The sequence below is a fragment of the Chelonia mydas genome, chromosome 1 (assembly GCF_015237465.2).
Source record: "Chelonia mydas isolate rCheMyd1 chromosome 1, rCheMyd1.pri.v2, whole genome shotgun sequence".
Lineage (NCBI taxonomy): Eukaryota > Metazoa > Chordata > Testudines > Cheloniidae > Chelonia > Chelonia mydas.
In genome coordinates, this window is record NC_057849.1 from 233,992,963 (window position 1) to 234,014,551 (window position 21,589).

General features: G+C 39.3%; 1 long non-coding RNA gene across 1 annotated transcript in view; it reads left to right on the forward strand.

The window, feature by feature from the left end:
* The first annotated feature begins 475 nt into the window (after window positions 1-475).
* Window positions 476-21,589, forward strand: part of LOC122464395 — a 36,274-nt gene continuing 15,160 nt past the window's right edge. Inside the window, exon 1 of the long non-coding RNA XR_006288360.1 lies at window positions 476-586. This is a non-coding gene — a long non-coding RNA (uncharacterized LOC122464395). The remainder of the gene's footprint in view (window positions 587-21,589) is intronic.

Genomic DNA, 21,589 nt, shown 5'->3' on the forward strand with positions numbered 1-21,589 from the left:
ACTACAGGGATTATCTTTGGTGGGTATTTACATTAACTAAATAAAAATAAATGTGTTTCTTATTCTGTATAATTTATAATGGCCATATATAATACCTGGATATGCCACTTGAAAGGATCAAGAGGACATATACTTTTTTCCCCCCAACTTGAGGAAAACGTGTGGCAGCACAGGAGAACAGACACAATTGGTGAAAGAAAGAGCTCCTTCCTGGGATTGGTATGTCACTTTTCTAGGCTCTAATGAAAATAGCATAATCACCACATTTTTGGATTCTAGATAGTAGCCTCCCTAATACACATCCTACAACAATGAACTAGGCAGCATCTCCCTCCCATCTTCTTCTATAGCCCTTTCTAATTGGAGACCTTCTTGTATGATTACCCTTAAATAGGCTTATTTTAAAGTAATGAAGTCTCCTGGCCTGATTGAGTCAGCTACTAAAGATCAGGTGTTTTTCCTCAGCCCCAGAAAGGTCTGAGAGGGAATAACTTTTATCTGATTACTCTTCAGGACTCCTGCTGCAAAGGACGCACTGAAGTATTCATCATGACTCCTGATCCAAATTCTAACTTAACAAGGCCAGGTTCGAATAAGGATCAGTATTTACTATGATAATTGTAGTTTTCTTGGAAGCAGTGGTTACTTTAACAGGCTGCTGTCTGTGATCCCTACACTCTCTGACAGAGTATTTTTCTCAGGAGCATTTGTTCATTAGTCTCTGAAGGGCTTCAAAATTGTTATGCTTCCCTTTTGATATGAATTCTGACATTGCCTCTGCCCTCCCTCCTTATCTTTAACTTATTTTCTATTTTGTTTAACAGTGATTATTTTCCTTTTTAAAACTTACTTTGACTTCTCCAGTTACCATTAAGATATCAGTATTTTCCAACAGATACCACAGTTTCCTATCCACCCTATCTACCTATCCAGGTACCTAATCTCCTTAGAATAGGAAATAATTGTGGTGACTGTGTGGTATATGCTATCAGATATTGACCTTTACATGGAAACATTGCATGAATTACAAGTTGAGTAATCAGGCCAATAGTATAGAAGCTCATTCAGTTAGTAATGGCTATACCTTAGCCTAATAAATGTTCCTGTTAACTACTGCTTAAACTGCACTCCATATTAAACACTAAAGGGTCATTTTTCTAAGTAGTACATTGGGTTTTAGGTGTGAAACCTGCCCCTCAAATCAGTGAATAGAGTACATCTAAACACCCACGTACCATTCTGAAAATGTGTATCTAATTATATTTTTCCATTATGGCTATAGGGTTCCCTTTTTTTTACAAATGAAATAAGACAGTAGCTGAGGTGATAATTAAACTTCTACGAAGAATCTGCAAAACCACTGCTGTCCTGGTTGCTTATACTCTGAACTCTCAGCCTATCCAGAGCTCTGGAGTGGGTTATTTTGTTCTCTGGATTACAAAAATAATCTCTAGTATGGATTATAAATTCACTATTATATTACCACTGCATAATAGATTGGTTTCTTCCTATTTTCCAGGACCAAAGGACTATCACCTCTGTATTCAGGCTTGTTGTGTGATTAAGAAGAGGGTGATCATTTTATTCCTGACTCTATACAACATTTATAAATTCTTGTTGCTTTTCTGCTGGTTCTGGCCAATTCTGTTTAATTTTCATTTTGTGTTGCATTACATAGAAACAATACTGAATGCTTCTGTACTTCCCACGTACAAATCTGGCACTTAATGGTAAATCTTTTCAGACATTCAACAAGTATGACTTTAAAAAATGTTTCATGCTATTGTAAAAATGTCATGAAGGGAAAACGGTATTTTTACCACTAATCATGTATTTGAGGCAGGTGAACTGCTCTACATGATAGATTTGTATAAAAATGTGCTGACTATCAAAACTAAGGGACTGCATTCTTGTAGACCAGATTCAGCACTACTTATGCCCAGCTTCAGCACCAGTTCAGCAAATCACTTAAGTATGTGACTTGCTGTGAGTAGGACTACTCGTGTTTAAAGTTAAACAAGTGCTTTGTTTGACTGAAGCTTATGCAGCCTGTTTTGCTGCAGTTTTGTAGTCTAGAGAGGAAACTGGATGTATTTTTAACTTATGTAGAGCCATAGATTTGCGTAGCCCTTTATGTATACAAGGCCTTTGTCCCAAGCAACATGGTGTGGTTCTTCTGTGAAGTGTGTTTTGGGGGAGATAAATGCAAACACTAAATATCAAGGAATATGCCCTCCTTTTGTGTCTCTCCTCTACCATCCCAGTGTCATGTTTCCCTTTGTCTCTCTTTTCCCTAGTTGTTCTATTTATGTTCATTCAATTCTGTTCTCTCTTATTTTATATCTCACTACTATACCTCAAGAATGACGTTCAACTGGACAGAGTACTTCAGTACAGTTAACGAGGAAGTTCTGTAAATGGACTCAGTACAGTTTTTCCTCCTCGCTTATTGACAGAGGGTGTTGACTTCTTCAGAGCTGCTTTGGCACAACATGTAGACACGTCAGTGAGAGAGTGGGCAATATTTTTGGGAGGGATCCTGTATAAAGATTCCATGGTAGACTGTTTTTTCAAATTATTGGAGTTCTTTTACTTACCCGTGGGGCTCATATCCAGCAGGCTCTCACACAATTCCAACATAGAGCCATACAATACAAGGCCAGAAGGGATCACCAGATCATCCAGTCTGACCTTCTGCATATCACAGGCCACTAAACACCACCTAGCAACAACCAGAATTAGACTAAAGTATGACAGTCTTCAGCAGACTAAACTATTTTATGTCAGCATCATTGGTTTTGCTTGAGCTACAGTTGTGAAAGAATTAAGTGTGTTCTAACAGTAAAAGCAGGAACTAATAGTCAGAACTTCTGGTTCTATTCCTGCCTCTGCTATTGGATTACTGTGTGACTTGAGGTAAATCACTTCATTTTCTGTCTCAGTTTTGCTATCTGTAAAATACGGATCATAATACTTACTTATGATGTAATGGACCAATGAGAATTAATTCGTGTTTGTAAGGCACTTTGAAATCCTCAGATGAAAAGGTGAAGTATATAGTAAGTAAGAATTATAATTATTTTCACACTGCTACGTTACATTCAGCAAGTCCACCTCAGAATTGTTTGAGAGAGTAATGTTGTCTAATAGACTGTACAGAGGCCTAAAAGCAAAGAATTGCAGAATTCTAATCCAAATCCCTGACACTGCCTTACGTGCTAGGCAAGTCACTTAAATGAACATTTTCAAATGAGGGTATCTGTGGAGAGGCATTTAAATACATACTTAGCTACCAAAAATAAGTGATCTGATTTTCCAAGATGCTAAGCACCTGCCACTCCTACTAAAGTCAATGGACACCTGTGTATATTCATTACCTCAGAAAATTGGGCCACTTATTTGGCTGCATAACCTTGGTCACCCAAAGTTTTAAAAATTTGGCTTTATTCTCTCTCTATTTCTGCTTTCAAATCTGCAGAAAAGGGATAGTAATATATTTGCCTTTGTCACAAGGGTGTTGTTTGTATGAATTAATGTTTGCACAGCACTTCCTAGAAGTAAAGTGCTATATAAATGCTGTGTATTATTATTATTTTAATCTTATGTCTTTATACACCTGTTAAAATGAGATGTTATGATGCAGCTGCAGATAATTGCTGAGTCTTTTTAATTTACACCTCATGAATTTAGGGCTGGACAGCAGAAAAACTGAGACAACCAACCCAGTCTGAATTAATGGTATTTGAGGGTGTTTACAAGTACTTATGCTAGTAGTATAGTTAGAGTAGATTCTTTTATAACCCACATATCTCTAATTAAAATATTTTACTTACAGTTTTTATGCCATTCCCTGTTGAAAGGAAATTTTTGTGAGAATCTGAAGCCAAATATTTTTGCTGTCAAACTGCACTTCCCAAAGCTGGAAGACATAAAACACACATGAAAAATCTATTAGGGTTTTGATAAATAGTCTTCTAAAATTATGGTTGCAATGACAATATTTTACTTAATGGCCAAAGCAATAAATATTAAATGCTATTTATTTTCATAACTTTTGGTTGCTTGACTACTACAAACTATTGGAAGTAAATTTGTTGGTAAGAAATAATTTTCAAAAATGACTTTTTTTTTATTTGGGTGGTGGTGGCAGGATGTAAAATTCTACTGTCCATTTTAAACCTGTAAGCTTTAAAAGTAGGGAACAACTTGCCCTAGTATGCTTGCTAGAGTGGACAATGATTTACACGGCACCATGTAAACGCAGAACCTCAAGTTTCCAGAAGAGGGGGAATCTGGCCATGAGTTGCCTTCCGCTCTTGTCCCGGGACCAGAGAGGGAGGCAGGTCTAGCCTGTAAATTGCAGAGTTGGCACGGAATACAGGGCCTAAACATCTGCCAGTATTGATTGTGATGAAGAATTAGCCTTGTCACCAGAGTCCCTCAGTTGTTGTCATCTAGGCTCTGTGCCTATTTGGGTTAGTTCCTCCCTAGCCAATTTCTCCCCCAGTTTGAACAGCTTCTTTTTTTCTAGATTTTTGCGGGGTTCTGAGACTATTTAGCTTTGGTTTTTTTCAAGAGTTGCCTACTGGTACTAGTTTATTTAACTTTTTTTTTTTTTGCCTTTGGTACCATATCAATTAATAAATGTCTACATTCTTCCACCCTTACCCACCCTGGGTCATACCTTGCTCCATGCATGGATAGTCACATTTCAGTGGGACTATTTGCTGAGTAAGGCTCTATTCAGTGTGACAAAGGTAGCAGAATCAGGACCAAAATTTAAAAATAAACAAACCAGAACTGCTTGTACTGAGCACTCTTATCCGCCATTGAAGTGAATCACATCCTAAGTTGGTTTCTAGCTTTTATATATTTCCCCAAGATGTGAGGGTGTGTTTTCTGGCATCTTTGCATTGTGCTGCAAAGCAGTCTGTCTCAGTTTTAAAACTAGCCTTGCTGGTGATCTACACACTCCAGATGTCAGCACTTACAATAGGAAATAAAGTAGTGACACAAAGTGGATGGTCTGAGTGCATGAAACAAAAGAGCAATGCTAAAATCATTCCTGTTTTAGGGTTATAACTACAATGTACCTAAATAATAACCTGAGTTTGAGTTGATAACCATAGCCTCAGCTAAATAAAATTCAATGCTGATATCCAAAAAGTTCACTAACCCAAGGTGTGATGATTACCAGTATATTATAACAGAGAGTTAAGATTAAACTTAAATGGGCTCCTCCTCCTCTAATCCCTTTGGTAAAACTAGCTGCTATAAATCCCTTTTCTCTGAATGACTACAGCTTCCAGAAATCCCCGTCTTTATGCCACAACAAAGATAGCTTCCTCAGCCTCTGACAGTTTCCCCACCTTGTCACCAACCTAACCCCAGCCTTCTCAATATCTCCTCCTGCTCTTCCTGACCCTTTTTTATGAATTGTTTGTATGAGTAAGTGCCTAGATGTCCCCGCTGAGATTGTGACCCCTTTCCGCTTGTGTGCTGTACATACGCATAGTAAGGGAGAGTTCCTTTCCCAAAGAGCTTACCATCTAAATAAACAAGACCTACAAAGGGAGAAAGAAAGAGAATATTTCTAAATAAATAAAAATACCCCTATTTTACAGATAGGAAGCTCAGGCACAGGGAGACTGAGCAATTTTTCCTCAGGTCACATAGGAAGTCTGTGATGGAGCAAGGAATTGAACTCAGATCTCATGAATGCCATTCTAAGTTGTCTGAATCACAAGACTTTCCCCTTATTGATTCCCTAGGGGAAGACCCCTCCTGCAGCTAAGAGAAAGTTTGTAATTAAATAGTATTTAACATTGCAATGAATCCACTGAGTGGTAATAGGTCAGCAGGGGCAGTGTGGTGAATCTGCTGCTACTCTTCCGTTCTTGACTGGTGAGTGAGAGGGCATCCAGGAAAGGAAGGTTCCATGGTGTTTGAAGAGTATAAGGGCAGCTGTTCCTGGTGATGGTTCGTGGTGACTGAGCTGGGATTTATCAAGTTGCCTGCGTGCTGTTGGGTTTATCTTTGTTGGGGAGTAACATGGCTCATTTATAGAGTGTAGATAAGACTTTGTACATAGTATAAGCAAACAAATCACATGGTAACCTGACTCAATTTCTCTCCAAGAATAGCAAATTACCTGCTGCAAAGTGCCAAAATTGGCCACAACTCAGCCGAGGTGCAACAGTATCTAGTGCTAGGCAGAGTGAAAGGCTTTAGAGCAGTGGTTTTCAACCTTTCCAGACTCCTGTACCCCTTTCAAAAGTCAGATAGATGTGTCTTGTGTACCCCAACTTTCACCTCACTTAAAAACTACTTGCTTACAAAATCAGACATAAAAATACAAATGTCACAGCACACTATTACTGAAAAATTACTTACTTTCTCATTTTGTCTATTTGAAATGTTAGTTTGTACTGAATTTGCTGGTGCTTTTTATGTAGCCTGTTGTAACACTAGGTAAATATCTAGATGAGTTGATGTATCCCCTGGAAGACCTCTGCGTACCCCAAGGGGTATGCGTACCTCTGGTTGAAAAACCACTGGTGAGAGGGAGTTGGAAGTTAAAGCAGCAAAGTTTGTTTTGGTTGTATGGAGCACAGCACTCCATCACAGCACAGAAAAAAGAGTATACGAATCCCTTTGCTTTGAGTTGATTTTAATGGCCCTCAGATAAAATATAGGTATTTGAATGCTGTATGGTTATTGAGAAATAGTCATAGTTATTAAGTAAATCATAAAGACTCAGCTATTTAGAGTGAAGGGAATTCCATAATTGGGAATTATTTACTTCTAGGTACTTAAACTAAAACAAAATAAAACAAGCCTATTCCCAGGCTTCAGGTGCTCTGCCATCATCAGAAACACAGTTCATAACAATAAAGAAAACCGAAGCAAACCCCACTCACATAAAACAATGAGTCAAGTTGGAAAACACTGCAGAACAAAATCTCTCCATGTCTCAGAATTTCAAAAAAGCCCTGCACTCCCACCTAATCACTTAACCCACCCTAAACGTGCTCAGAAAGTTGGGCTTTTTGATGTACTCTGAAGGTCAAGTGTATGGCTATGGGTCAAGTGCTGGACAGCATTCTTGTATTCTTATTGACTGGACAATTTTTTTCCATTGTAAACTTCCACTGAAATTGTAAGCTCCTTCAAACATGGATAGGATCTTCTCTTATGTCTTGTACAGCACCGACCATCCTATTGGCACTTAGTAGATGGTAATATTTTATAAACAACATATTATTCATGATCTTAAACTTAAAAAATAATCTCCAGAGAGCAAATAATATTTGTTGTACTAGACAAGATATTGGTTGCTGATCTCTCCAAACTGCTTTGGCTTCCTGAGATTTTCCTGGGTCCAAGGCTGTGACTTCAAGATGTGTTATGTGGGAAGTTTGGACATAGCTCTGGATGCCAGTAGTTTGTGGTAGGAACAAGGGGTTAAAAGCAGCTGTATATCACTGATGGCAATCAGCACAAATTAAAACATTTAAATATTTTTAAATAAGAGTTCAGGTTTAAAGATTAAAAGTGAATGAGCTTTTCTGGAAAGCAACCCCAATGGATATATTAAAAATAGACTTAACAAAAAGTCTCCCAAGCAAAGCACAATAAAATCAGCTTGTCACTTAGAAAGTGTTTGGCATTCTGGAGCTTCCTTGTACTGCTCTCTGTGTGGAGCATACATGAAAGTATATCCTTGGGTGCCCAGTATATGCATAAATTGTACTAACTGACATGAAAATAGTGATCCAATTATTTTTATATTTCTATTGCACTTTCATCCTGAAGGATTTCATAGAATCATAGGACTGGAAAGGACCTGGACAGGTCATCTAGTCCAGTCTCCTGCACTTATGGCAGGACTAAGTATTATCTACACCATACCTGACTGGTGTTTGTCTAACTTGCTCTTAAATGATGGAGATTCCACAACCATCTTAGGCAATTTATTCCAGTGCTTAACTACCCTGACAATTAGGAAGTTTTTCCTAATGTCCAACCTAACCCGCCCTTGCTGCAATTAAACCCACTGCTGCTTCTCCTATCCTCAGAGGTTAAGAAGAACAATTTTTCTCCCTCCTCCTTGTAACAACCTTTTATGTACTTGAAAACTTTTATCATGTCCCCTCTCAGGCTTCTCTTCTCCAGACTAAACAAACCCAATTTTTTCAATCTTCCCTCATAGGTCATGTTTTCTAGACCTTTCATCATTTTTGTTGCTCTTCTCTGGACATTCTCCAATTTGTCTACAACTTTCCTGAATTGTGGCTCACAGAATGGGACACAACACTCCAGCTGAGGCCTAATCAGTGTGGAGTAGAGCAGAAGAATTAATTCTTGTGTCTTGCATACAACACTCCTGCTAATACATCCCGGAATACTGTTTGCTTTTTTTTTTTTTTGGCAACAGTATTACATGGTTGATTCATATTTAGCTTGTGATCCTCTATGATCCCCGTCCAAAGAACTCTAATTGACTCTATGCACACTTTGAAGACTATGGGATTCCACAGGGGTTAATGAGAGCAGAATTTAGCCAGTCTTAGGGGACCTGGTCCTGGAAGGTGCTTGTGACGGGTTCCCCATGGGGTGCCGACTGGAACTGGGGTACCACTGAGCCCCCCGTCTCACCAGCCTGGGCTCCCGTTTACACTGTACTGATGTGACAAGCTGACAAGCTCTCTCCCGGCACCAGCATGCACTTTCACCAGAACAAATATAGGTAGGGACACACCCAACAGCAATTACATGCAGATACTCTGACCAGCTTCTGCATGGGAAGGCTCCAGCTAGAGTACTTCCCAGCTACTCAGGCACGTACCCCCTCTGGAGTGTAAATCCAAAATTATACTATCTTGTGCTGCACAGAGAACTGTACAGCCTAAGATCATGAAATTCGCCTCTCCCGCAATTTGGAGAGGAATATATAACAGCTTTCTGCCCCGAGTTATGACTCCCACACACTGGTTGTAGATAAAGCAAAACCAACTTTATTAACTACAAAAGATAGATTTTAAGTGATTATAAGGGATTGCAAACAGATCAAAGCAGATTACCCAGCAAATAAACAAAAAAAATTCAAACTAAGCTTAATATACTACATAGATTGGATATGAATAGCAAATTTTCACCTTAAGTGATGATACAAGCGAGCTGCAGATTATTAAGGGGCAAGCTGCACTTGCTTACAGCTTGGAATCCCCAGGTGTTCCATTCACAGGCTAAATTTCCCTTTAGCCTGGGTCCAGCACTTCCCCCAGTTCAGTCTTTGTTCCTTAGGTGTTTCCAGGAGTCTTCTTGGGTAGGGGAGTCAGTGAAGAACCACAATGATGTCACTCCCCTGCCTTATACAGCTTCTGGATATGGAAGGAACCCTTTGTTTCAAATACATCCCAAGATGGAGTCCAGCACCAGGTGACCCATTCACATGTCTCTGTAGGGTCACAGCAGCCATCACTTGGAGGCCGTCTGTAGCATCCTCAGGAAGGCCCCCCCAGGCTCTCCTAAGGCCTATTTTTCTCTCTAATGGCTCATTAATTTGAATGGGCCCTTCCCAGCTAGCCATCTAGACTGAGAGCCTTTTGTCTAGTGGGTGTTGCCCAGGAATAGCTATATGTAAAATAAATACATAGTCAATATTCATAACTTTGGATACAAAAATGATCCATGCATACAAATAGGATAATCATATTCAGCAAATCATAACCTTTCCAATGACATCTTACATGACTTATCTTGCATAAAATACATCATAACTATGTTATAATCATATCATAATAACATCACCGTGAAGAATACGGGGTGCAGTGTCACAGTGCTGACCACCCTCAACTCTCGTGAGAGTTGAGGTTGCTCAGTTCTGCCAGGATCAGGCTCCATTGAAGCAATACTCACTACTACTGAAGTGTGGCCATCTCTGAAACAGAATGTAGTTTAAATCAAGGTCTGAGAGTGTTTTTAGACATGACAGAACTGATAAATATTATTATAGCCTTCACAGTCAGACCTATTGAAGATGAATAATTTGTGTCATGTGTGGAATGTGTTGAATCATCCCTGAGATTTCAACAGGTGACATAAGGCTGAGGGATCTCTCAGCTGTAAGGAGCTTCAGCCAACCAAACAGACCCCCCCCCCAAAAATTGAACTTAGTTGTAGCAATTGGTAGGCAAGTCAAAGTGAAACCCCATGGATATAAATTACTAGCATTTTTGGTATTTACTGTGCATTTATAGCTATATATATTGCTATGACAAATACTGCAGTGTTGTCAGGGAGCGAAGAGTGAGGAACCATTTTTTACCCCCCCCCCCCCCCTGTTTTTTAATGCAATACAATACACCTAATGTAACCTGTTTAACTTTGTGTGTTTGGCTTAAGGCTGGATTCTGATCTCATTCACTCTGCTGAAGTCAATGAAGTTATTCCGGATTTATAAAAGTATAGCTAATAGCAGAATCTGACCAGTTCTCCCACAACTCAAACTGAAGTCACTGGAAGCTATTGTTGTTTAGGGTTTAGCATCCAAAAAATGGGATAACCAAACTTTTGAAAATTTTATCTGAATGATGGCTGATGATTTTGATGACCAAAAATAAGGGAAACAATATCAACAGAAGTGAGCACAGTTTTGGAGACAGAGTATATAAATTTCTTGAGTTTCCAGCAGTACAAAACGAGTCAGAGTCTTACAAAAAACCAAAAACTAAGTAAAAACACTGGCTTTTAAAAATAACAAATAAACCTATATTGGTAACAAATGAGCAGTGAATTTTTTAGTCATGCAGATATTTATTATACAGGTGATGTTGCCAGTTGCATTCTCCCAACTTTGGCAAAAACTAACTGCCAATGACCTTAAAAACCCCCATAAAGAGTCAAAATATTTATCTTTAGCCATCAAGCTCTGTTAAGCACCAGACACTTTACTCATATATCATAATAAATAATGATACTCGATAACTATATGGCACAACATTATTTTTGTGATTGCAAATATAGAGCTATCCAGAATCTACACTTTCCATTGACAATTTTCAACATATGCAGTATTAACATCAGTAAAACATAAATACTGGGCCAACACACAATGGTCAGGAAGTGGAAAAGTATTATCCAGCACACTCATTTAACCATAACACTAAATTTCCTGTCTCTCTGAGACACTTATCGCTACCTAGATACAATTTTAGTTATAAGAATACACACATTCTTATACTACAACTACTGCAGAGCAAAAAGCTTTTCTATATACAGTCTCTGTTTGGCAACAAAGGATAAATAGGATCACTCTCTCCCACTAATGGTAAGATGATTTTTTTATATATGAAGTAAGTGCCAAATACAACTACTGTTCAGCTACATAAAAAGATCAAGAAATGTGAAAGAGACAGACCTGATCTGGGAACTGACATGATAGCTCTTAAAATGTGTTCTGCCCCAAACCCTCCCCCACAATCTTTCTTTAATATACTTCTATACTACTCTTCATTACTGGGGCACAACACAATTCAGATCTGAGAGAGAATTCCTGGTGTAAAACAGGGAGACAATTCAATAATAAAAATGCTAAGATAACATCCCACAAATTGGGGAGCTAGAGAAGAAGACAGTCTGAATGCCTTTGTTCAATAACAAGATGCTATAGGCCTCAGGCTGATACAGAGAACTCAGTCAGTGAAACCAGTAAGTTTACTCCTGTAAAATCAAGATAAACTTATATCAGGTCTAAGATAGTTTCCAAATATATTACAGACAGCAATAAATGTACGAGGACATTGTCTGCCAGAGTCAGACAGACACAGGGAGTATAACTAGAAGAATTTTTTCCCCTGTATTTTCCCAGCTGGATCAGGTAGCTCAACAGAATTTCAATTTACCTCTGAAATAACATAGGACAATAGCTTCTTTTGAGTTGGTCTGGTCCTTCTGATCATGTGACTTATGCTCAACTAGTCAGGGATACAGGAGAAACAAAAAATATGACTTCCAACATGTGAGCTTTTCCTCAAAAAGAAAAGGAGGACTTGTGGCACCTTCGAGACTAACCAATTTATTTGAGCATAAGCTTTCGTGAGCTACAGCTCACTTCATCGGATGCATGCAGTGGAAAATACAGTGGGGAGACTTATATACACAGAGAACATGAAACAATGGGGGGAGGGGTACCTTTTGATAATCAAGGTGGGCCATTTCCAGCAGTTGACAAGAACGTGTGAGGAACAGTGGGGGGCGGGGAATAAACATGGGGAAATAGCTTTACTTTGTGTAATGTTAGTCTGTATCCGCAAAAAAAAAAGGAGTACTAGTCATTACACAAAGTAAAGCTATTTCCCCATGTTTATCCCCCGCCCCCCACTGTTCCTCACACGTTCTTGTCAACTGCTGGAAAAAGCCCACCTTGATTATCACTACAAAAGGTTTCCTCCCCCTCCCACCCCCACCCCGCTCTCCTGCTGGTAATAGCTCACCTTACCTGACCCCTCTTGTTACAGTGTGTATGGTAACACCCATTGTTTCATGTTCTCTGTGTATATAAATCTCCCCACTGTATTTTCCACTGCATGCATCCGATGAAGTGAGCTGTAGCTCACAAAACCTTATGCTCAAATAAATTTGTTAGTCACTACGGTGCCACAAGTCCTCCTTTTCTTTTTGCGGATACAGACTAACATGGCTGCTACTCTGAAACCTGAGTTTTTCCTGCTAACTTATCACAACAAACCAGGCTCAGACGTGGAATGCATCACAAACAGCAGTCTGACAACATCTGATGATCACTCAATGGAGGGAGGGGAAAAGATAAAGCTTTTCACTTAACCAAAATTTCAGTGATTAACTGCTGGATCATAAATGCAGTTCTATCATTTAAAAAGGGATGATTCTGAGTACTTTTGTGATTTTAGTCAAACAATTCAAACATAACTAGTTTTGATTGTTTCACTTTGAAAACATTTTGGTTTCTTTTGAACTTGGAACTCAAAGTGAAGCTCAGGGACATAAACTACTGTGGGTCAAAAGCAAAGAAAAAGTTTTCACTTTCAACACTTGCAAAACAAAACTTCTGAGTTTCACCCAGCTTTTGTATAACTGTGAAATCCAGAAAGGCAATTTGGCCAGAGAAAATACAAAACCGCTAATTGACAGCAGTCTACCCTTTGCAAAACTTACTCACCTTCAACAATGTTCTTCGTTAAAATTTGCTAAATTCAACTGATCCCCTAAAATATCCCTAATTTCTCTAAATTGAAGGCCTAATACCAAACATGAATGCTCCATGGAAGAAATTAATAAACTGTTAGACTGAGCATTTGGTGACCTAAGGGAAAATTCAATTTATTATTACTATTTTGTAAGCAGCAGTCCATAATGAATGAGTGTTCCACATTTTGAAGGTTGTAGCTCAAAGGGGCACTTGAATGATTAAATCCAGAAAGAGAGATTTGGGGTGACATCTGATGGAAAGGTCAACACTGGGATTCCCTCTTTCACCTAACTCTGTGTCCCACAGTGAATGAGTGTACCAAATTTCAAGACTGTAGTTCAAAATTACATTGGGATTGTTACAAGCCCTTTACAAAAATATCGTGATGACCTTTCAGTGACCAAAGTTCACATATGTAATAGCCCACTCCTGCAACCTGTATTCTGTGGCCCACAGTGAATGAGTGAACTAAATTTCAATATTTTAGCCCAGAGGGAACATGAGAATTAATTATGGCTGTCAGTCACACTGTTACAAACATCTGGCTTACATTATGTAGAAACAGTTGTAAGGGCTCTGTTGGAACAACCAATCAACCAAAACCTCAAGTGATGCTCAATACAGAAAGAACAAGTAAAATCAGTTAACATGTTTTCAGGCTGTAAAGGTAGCGCAGAACTGTCGATAGTTAGTTACGAGTTGTGATTACCTTAAATTCTCAGGGCTGGATTGTGACAGGGCCTTGTTCAGGCACATATGAATTCTCTACTTAATTACAAAGCACTACACTGCAGCCAACTACCTTAGCACTTCCTATGAGAAGGGACTCTTTGTTCTCTCTGGGGAGCAATAGTCTTAGAAGAAGTTGTTTCAGTTAAATAGGAGCTAGTCATGTTCCTGCCTCCCCCTGCTCACCAGCCTGCAGAGTGGGGCTGGTGCACCAGGGAAATAACATGTTCATGCCTAATGGATAGAGTATGCTCCAGCTCTCTGCATTGAGCAGCAGTAAGTGTGACTCTACCCTAAGGCATAATTTCTTCCAGTGTCTCCTGGGGAGTGTGCTATCCTGCACTGGCTCCTACACAGTGTTTAATGTGCTCTGCATAAGCTATCTATATTTCTTAATTTTGCTCAGATGTGCAGATTTGGAATTAATAACAAGCATAGGAGGAAGAGTGATGGCCTCCTTTTGCTCTAATAACCTGTTTAAATCAGAAGATTAAAGATCTCATTCGTGCCCCTCTACCCTGAATTTTTTTCAGAAATTATATCCCTAGTAACTAGAAAGCTTTTGTCTTCCTGGAGAAGTAATGAAAGGAGTAAATTCAAGAAGGAGATAGGGGACATTTTATTTATTTATTTTTATAAATACTCATGCAGATAACACTGCACACAATATATACAAAACTTCACAATCATTGATTAAACATTTCATTCTCAATGTGCTTTTGATTTTAACTACCAGATGAAACGTGAATTTTTCTGGTTTAACTAAAACTGCAGCCACAGTAACATGAAAGTAGCCTCTTCACGGTTAGGCCCTGATCTCGTAAGCAGATCTGCTAGTCACTAGTGCAAGGGTTCATACTAGCAGACCCTACTGCAAGCCTAAGGCCTTAAACTGCAGTTTTCCTTCCGGGAATTGAAATTTACAGAGCATCTCATGTGAATTTCTGAATGTTTTGTAAAGAGTCTTTCTGAGGAATGAGCAGGGTATTCTGCAGAAACAGGGGCCTTTGACTTAAATGGGAATACAGTTTATTTCCTGGAACTTAGTTCTTCTTCTTGAAATTGGAAACAAGCATCCAGGTGCAGAGGAGCTGAAAGCATGTGCCAACCAGGAACTGAAGATTAATCCTGGTCCACTTTGATTCCAGAATGTTTAGTAGTTAGCCAACATGAAAATGTTACATACACACACACACACACACAATTTGCACAGTATTAATATATTATATATAAGTGTTGGGAAGTTATGTTAACTGAATGTATTATGCTTTTCCTACAATTTTGTTCACCCTTTGCTAAGTATCCCATAACACTTTGCAAAGCAAATGGCATCTCTGGCACGGAAAAATATGAAACCTGTCAAAGAAAAGATACATGAATATTCTGCCTCGTACAAGATTGGGAGGTACCCTCATGGGCAACTGGTTTGGAATGTAGTATCCAAAACAGAGATAAGGAAAGGTACACCATGGTACCATAAAAACAAGATAAAAAGCAAACGGGTACATTTTAGTCTTGGGTGACATATTGCATGCTATAAATATGGTTGGTTTTGAATGCATATTTTGGAGCACACCTTCTAAGTAAGGTAAACTGAATGATGTTTGAACTGCTTCCCAGGAGGATTGGTAACATTAACTCTTTTGTTCCTGTATTGTACTGCTTTGTCTTTAGACAATAAATTTAGGTATGCTTGGTTAGTGGAACTCTTAAATATTCTTAACAAACCGCAAATGTAGACAAGCTGTTGGTTATATATATATAGCAATATAGTTAAATTATGATCAACTGAGTTTGCAGAAACTCATGCAAAAGCAAAACGAGAGCATTTTGCAAAAGTATAAGATGAATATTTATGCCTAGCAAATTGGCACTGATAGTTTACAGCTGAAGAGAGTGGTACTAAATTGTACCTTCTACTTTTTGACTTTCCACAGATGTAGCTTCTGCTCAGCCTCAACCTGGTTTAGCTGGGGAGAAATCCTTCCCCTTCCCCACACACTGGAAAACTGGTAGTCTTTCACTTTCACCAGATTTTTACGTTAAAAAAATGAATGATTTCTTTCGCTATTTAAAAATCATTTCCCTCCAATGGAAAGAAGCAAAAAATGAAGGAGTCCTGTGGAAAAAATAGTATGTGATCATGTAGTTAAAGATGATATCTTAATGCACAGGCACAAGGAAGAGGAAGCAAATTAAAGTTTCACGGGCAACATTAATTTTTGCATTTTCTAACTTTTGAGGGCTTGACTTTTCAGCCTTAGGGCTTGTGCAGATGAACAATTAGTGCGCGGCAAACTGGGGGTGTAAATCTACAGCGCTCCAGCATGACAAGCAATAACTGTCCTCATGGACCATGCTGCTGTACACTGAATGTTCCCTAGTGTGCTTTACATACTGCCTATATTTTGCCAGTGGGTTTCACAGGTTTTTGCTGACAGCAAAGGAATTGTTCTATTCCAAGTTTTAAACGGAATGTGCTCTTGTGGTTACAGATCCTTCTGCTCCTGTTCCCCTGAACCCTGACCCCCTCCTGCCCTGGCCCAGCCAGCCTGTCCTCATCCCAGTCCCATTCCCCCTCTTCCTGTCTCCTTGTCCTAGTACTAGTCCCCCCTAGCCACCCAGGCTCCCATCCCAGTCTCCTTCTAGCCCCGAGTCTCCGATCCCTCTCTTCCCCTATAACCCTTAGTTCCGCTTCCAATCTCCTTGTTCCAATCTAATTCCCACTGTTCTCTGCACCCTCAGTTCCTTACCCTTCTGTATTCTACTCTGGCTTTTTCCTACTTGTTCACACTGCCTGGGTCTTGGCAGTAAGAACATTGAGAATAGAGGTTATACAGTCTCCCTCCTTTCAGTTACTGTGCCTGGCTCAACAGCAGTACCAAGAGGAAAAATTGTACAGAAAGTCCTGATCAGTTCCTGTATCAGACTGCAGCATAGTCAGAGCAGAAATCTTTGGAGAATGTAGCTGCCAAACTCTAAACAAGTGTCTAAAAAGAATGTGCAAACTGAGATTTTCAAAAGCTTATAACTCCTGCTAAATTTGGGCAGATTTTCACATGGACAGCAATAGGCACATCCATGACAACCCCTCAGTCAAATTTAAAATACTGTTCCAAAGCATGGAGGTACTAGAGCTTGTCAACTAAATGGTTGCAAGAATTTTTTTAACATGGGGGAACCCCCCCCACAAAACACCACACCACAAAACGCAACCCATATGTTCCCCTAATCTTTTTCTCAGAAAGAGCTGAACTGTTATTGCCTGAATCCCTCTTCCCCTATGCTCCCCCTCCCCCCGCATATAAAATATCCAGCCAAAGGAAGATACCCAAACAGTTAAATTTTGGCAAATTTCTAAGCAACTGAAAACAGGCTCTTCTCAAAATGGGAAATATAGGGCAACCTTAACTCCAGGTGTCATCACCAGCTCTGTTTACTATGAGAACATGAAAAAAACTTTGCTATCTAATAACAAGTAAATTTGTTAGTCTCTAAGGTGCCACAAGTACTCCTGTTCTTTTTGCGGATACAGACTAACACGGCTGCTACTCTGAAATTTGTTATCTAAGATACTGCTTTCCAGTAACAGTGGTTAAAAGTTGATATTTTACATAAATAGTAATACTCCTATCATGCTTTCCATTGGAAGATCTCAAGGTGCTTTACAGTTAAAATATGATCTTCTTTAGCTTCACAACACTCCTGTGAGGCAGGAAGTATTATGATCCCCCATTTTACAGATGGAAAACCTGAGATAAGGCATAGGGGGTCCAGATCCTGAAAGGGGCGCATAGATTTCAGTGGAAGTTAGGACCATAAGTACCTTTGAGGATGAGATTAAGTGACTTGCCAAAGATCATACAGGAAGTCTGTTGTAGAGCTAAAAATATATTTTAGATCTTTTGAGTCCCAGTACAATGTGTTAGTCATAAAACTAACCACCTTGTACAGGCATATTTTAATGTCAGCCACAGTATAGCCTCTCTCTCGGGACAGTGTTTGTTCTAGTTCCAAGTGCCTGTTGTCCATAAATGCATCCGATGAGGTGAGCTGTAGCTCATGAAAGCTTATGCTCAAATAAATTTGTTAGTCTCTAAGGTGCCACAAGTCCTCCTTTTCTTTTATCAAAAAGAAGAAAGATCTATTGCAAGCGATACTCCTATTTTTATGACATTTAGATACTATTAGTCCTTGCAAGAATTTAAAACCAAGTTAAAGATATAGTTTGATATCTTTGCATAATTTGTTCTGATTTGTGAAGTGTTTTGAGATGTCTGTGTGGGATGTTCTACCACAGTATATTGCTTCTTGTCCTAAAAAGGCTAGGAGGTTCTCTTCATTATTGAAACTATTGTTGCACAAAAACTAACATGACAGAAAGTATTAGTAATTTTTGGAGTTTAATACCATGGGAAAAATTTTTAAAATCACATATAAAAGATTTAAGCAAACCACTGAAGGGATATAGTTGCAGTTTGAACTTCAAGCAAGGTTAATTTTGAATAATTTTATGGTTTGAATTGAACAGTTGGATGTGAAAGGATGTTGGATGTGCAGTTGAGACTGTTCCACTTTAAAATAGTTTGGGTCAATTTAGTACTTGAAATTCAAAGTGAAACGTGGGATGTGAACAAAGTTGAATCAAAAACAAAGAAAATGTTTTCATCATCAAATTTCAGGTGCAGAGAACTGGGAAATATTTTTATTATTTTTATGACCATGATGCATACCTCTGTGTGATTGTTGCTGATGGCTTACTTGATATGGAGTTAGCTCAAATAAGCCTGTCAGGGGAATCAAGCAGGAAAAGCAACAGAATGGCAGCTAAGAAGCATCCCAACAAACACTCAAACACAATAGCCAGGTTAATAGCTGTGAAGAGGTGACTCCTCAGCCCCAACCTTGTTTACATAGCTGTTTTGCAAAAGCTGAGAATCTGGAAATCACAAAGACCCTGAACAGTTAAAAGATCTGCCCTGAAGAAAGGAAGGGGGAAAATTATCAGCTGCTGCAGGCTGACACAGACTGAGGGAGAGTCAGGGTCTATTGCAAGTTGGCTATACCTTGACACCAAGAGAGTAAGAGACACCAAAGCTAAATCATGTCTACGTAAGCTCTTGAGGGAATGACAAGCATAGGTAAGACAGTAGGCATACAAGTCTCTGTTGTCTTAAATCCATCTCTCTCAGTGTTGTGTATCTTCTGGCAAATAAATTATGCTTTTTTCTGAAGAAACTGCTTCTTTGCCACTGAGTACTATTACTGTCCACAGCCTCCCAAAGGGAAACCCATGCAAATGCCAAGCTCATTTGGCCTACTAAATACCATGGCTGGCAACCAATGGGGTTTTATCTGGAGACCTAGCTGCAGAGAGGCTGGATTGCAGAGTCCCACCCAAAGAGAAGTGGAGGCACTGGCCTGTCACGTCAAAGAGGTGCACTCCAGGGACTGGAACAGATCTGTAGTAGGGTCCTCAGTGAGCTAGGTAGCTTACTGGTTAGCGTACGCTTAGCCTGGAGGAGGGGAGTGGTAGGGGAGTCTGGGCCCACCCACTCTACCAGGCTCCAACCCAGGGCCCTAGAGGGTCAGCAGCATTGACACCTTGGGAGGGTTGTGGACCCTCTGCATTACCCTCCCTGGGTCACTTCCTACCCCTGCTCTCTCCGCTTCCAGTGCTAGATGAGGAGAAAGAAAATATAAAACGGAAATGGAATCATCAGCCTCAACTGGGCTCAGTAACAGTCTCAGGGAACAGAAAGAGAAGGAGTACATCTCAGACTGCTTTTGCAGGAGCCTGCAGGGTAGGTCTGCACTCCTCCCCAGCCTCCCCCTTCTGAGCTAGGTTGCTGCCTTTTCAATCCTGTCTCCAGTTGGAGCATGCAGTATAGTCTTTTAACTTCCGTCCCAGCACAAGGTCTCAGAAGGAACATCTACAATGACACACTCTTATTCTCAGCCTATATAGGAAAGGCGGACGGAGCACAACTGACGTGAACCAACAAACAAAATAATAAGTAACCTAAATGAGAAGAGCAAATGGCGCTGAAACAAGGGTGGATGGTCTTGGTGTTGAGGCACTGGACTAGAATTTATGGGATTTAGGTACAGTTCCTGGCTTCTAAGAAACTTTATGTGACAATCTCTTGGTCTCAATTCCTAATCTGTAAAATGGAGATAATACGTCCTTTCTCCTTCACGTTGTCTGTTTTGTCTATTTAAGCCTGGTCTACACTCTGTTTTGTACAGATTTAACTATTTTGATTAGGGATGTGATTTTATACCCATACAGTTAAAGTGGACCCCTAACATAGACCCAATTATACTGGTATAAAGGTGCTTGTACTGATACAATTTCTGGAAATTTATGGGAATAAACTATTCAAGTATAAGCATCACTGGTATAACTATGGCCATACAAGGGGTTTGTATTGCTTCAATTTACATAGGTTTCTAAATGGATATCATTATAGAGGTACAAAATCTGTATGTAAACAAGCCCTTGGAGTGTAAATTCTTTGGGACAGGGACTGCCTCTTAGTTACAAATATGTACAGCATATAATATGATTTGGCTCTCACCTTCATTTTGATTAAAGGCTTCTGAATGTGCTTTGATATAAATAGGCTTGGCAGAATTTTTTTTTTAAATAATTTTGACTACTAATACTGATACGGATTTTTTTAAAGCATTTTTTCTATTTTTATTGATCTAAATTTTCACAGTTCCAGGAAATTATGGAGGGGTCAGATAGTAATTATTTAATCACAGTGTGAGATTCAAAAAGTTAAAGCTTTATAATTGTTAAACAACAAATTGTCAACATCCCATGTCAAAACATGCAAAGTAAATATCCTTAAATCCAACTCTAATAAATTCTCAAGCTGCATACTTCTTACTTTGCCTATCAGTAAATTTAGATTATTATTGATGGATATATATATTTTAGGCAGTTTGTGTGTGTACAGTGAAACTGTTTCCTGAAATTTACTGTTAAAAATCTAATCCTCCCAAAACTAAATGTAAATAATAAGGATAATAAAACCAAAATTGAAAACAGGCAAATGAAATATAAGTACTCAATTTATAAAGCTGCTTTTTACACAACTTGATTTCTAGTTCCAAAATTTTCATCTGATTCTTACTGGCATAAAAGGACAACTGTATAGATCAGGAAATTGTATGCAAAACCAACATATTAATTGTGGACTAAATTCTCGTCACAAAATACAAAGATGTATATGCAGAGTAACTCTGTTGATTTAGATAGGTTTAAACCACGGTAAGTGACATCAGAAACTGGTCCAGTGTTTTTAGAAGTCAGATAGTATTTTCAATAGTTTTGCTATTTTTTCAGAATACAGTACCTATTCTGTTACTTTTGTTTTGCAAAAATGCACATGTCCACTGATGAGCTGCCAAAATCTTAACAACGGGTTCCCTCCTCACCACACGAGGGGGTCATTCCCCAACCCCGCCCCCCGGGACTCCTGCCCCATCCAACCCCCCGCGTTCCTTGATGCCCCCCCCAGGACCCCTGCCCCATCCACCCCCTCCCCTGTTCCCTGACTGCCCCCAGAACCGGGCAGGAGGGTCTCGTGGGCCACCGTAGTGGGTGCCCACCACACC